The following is a 1,664-nucleotide window of genomic DNA, read 5'->3' on the forward strand; positions in this document are numbered from 1 at the left end:
GCCGCCCTGCCTTCACGCCAAGTCCCGCCGTCTGTCGCCTGAACCTGCGGCTGCTGCTTCTGTTCTTCAGATGCGAGAGCAGCGCCTCGTCGAAGCCGTTGACCGCGCCAGGCCCAGCGCCTCCCCCTCGATCGGCCTTCTCCTCCCCTGCTTGACCCAGCTCCGCGCCGGCGCCCGCGTGGGCCGCACCACCGAGCCGGCCCAAGTGCCGTGGTGAGCAGCTCCCCCTCTGTTGGCCCAGCAAGTGTAGATGCGGCCCGTATCATTTTTTTTTCCTGACCTGCGAATTTGTCTAATTTCCCAGGATTTATAGTTTTACAGAAAAGACCCTCATGTTCATGCATTTAATAACTCATGAACCCTGCATCGGATTAAAATGTGTTATATATGAAACTTGCTCAGAATTTTGTGTAGATTAATAATATCCAACTTTCATCTATGTTTGAAATGTTAAAAATGCTGTTTGTTTAATTTGCTCCTATGCCATGCTAAAATGCTTTATTTCATAACTAAATAACCGTAACTCCAATTTTAGTAAACTTTATATGTAAATGGGGTAGAATTTTGCCTAGTTTAACATGGTGGCATCATCTTGCATGTTTAACAACTCTAAAATATTGTTTAGGGCAGAACAGTACCAAACCTAATTTATGCTCATGAGGAGTTTCCGGAATTGTTGTTCGTTACTTCCGGCCTCATTTAAACTTGCCTAGATAGGTAGTTTCGTTGTGCTTCACCTCTTGCCATGTTAATCAACATTTAATATTGTTGGGGTACATAAACGAGATCAAACTAAATAACTTGTTGTGGTGTTTCGTCAATATGCAACTCGTTGCATATTGATCTCCACTTAATTTGTAGAACTGCTTGTGCACTTTGCCATGCCATGCCTCAGTAAACCGGACATGCATCATACTTGTTTGCGCATCATGACTTGTTTATGCTTGTGTGTTTACTATGTTGTTTGTTCCTTTCCGGGTTGCTTCTCACGTTAGCTTCGGTTTCGTTCCGGAGTTGTGAGGATTCGTTCGTCTCCGGCCGTTTGTCTTCTTCATGGACTCGTTCTTCTTCCTTGCGGGATCTCAGGCAAGATGATCATACCCTCGAAATCACTACTATCTTTGCTATGCTAGTTTGCTCGCTCTTTTGCTTTGCCAATGCTACGATGCCTACCACTTGCTTGTCAGCCACCCAAATTGCCATGTTCAACCTCTAACCCACCATGTCCTAGCAAACCGTTGATTGGCTATGTTACCGCTTTGCTCAGCCCCTCTTATAGCATTGTTAGTTGCAGGTGAAGATCGAAGTTTGTTCCTTGTTGGAACATGAAGATGTTGTTCCTTGTTGGAACATGTTTACTTGTTGGGATATCACAATATATCTTATTTAATTAATGCATCTATATACTTGGTAAAGGGTGGAAGGCTCGGCCTTATGCCTGGTGTTTTGTTCCACTCTTGCCGCCCTAGTTTCCGTCATATCGGTGTTATGTTCCCGGATTTTGCGTCCCTTACGCGGTTGGGCTATAATGGGAACCCCTTGACAGTTCGCCTTAAGTAAAGCTTCTCCAGCAATGCCCAACATTGGTTTTACCATTTGCCACCTAGCCTTTTCTTTTCCCTTGGGAGTCGCGCTCCTGAGGGTCATCATTATTTTACCCCCCC

General features: G+C 45.2%; 1 long non-coding RNA gene across 1 annotated transcript in view; it reads right to left on the reverse strand.

The window, feature by feature from the left end:
* Positions 1–1,029: 1,029 nt before the first annotated feature.
* The window catches only part of LOC119323151, a 1,672-nt gene continuing 1,037 nt past the window's right edge, over positions 1,030–1,664 (reverse strand). Inside the window, exon 3 of the long non-coding RNA XR_005156148.1 lies at positions 1,030–1,081. This is a non-coding gene — a long non-coding RNA (uncharacterized LOC119323151). The remainder of the gene's footprint in view (positions 1,082–1,664) is intronic.

This window comes from Triticum dicoccoides, chromosome 6B (genome assembly GCF_002162155.2).
Source record: "Triticum dicoccoides isolate Atlit2015 ecotype Zavitan chromosome 6B, WEW_v2.0, whole genome shotgun sequence".
Classification (NCBI taxonomy): Eukaryota; Viridiplantae; Streptophyta; class Magnoliopsida; order Poales; family Poaceae; genus Triticum; species Triticum dicoccoides.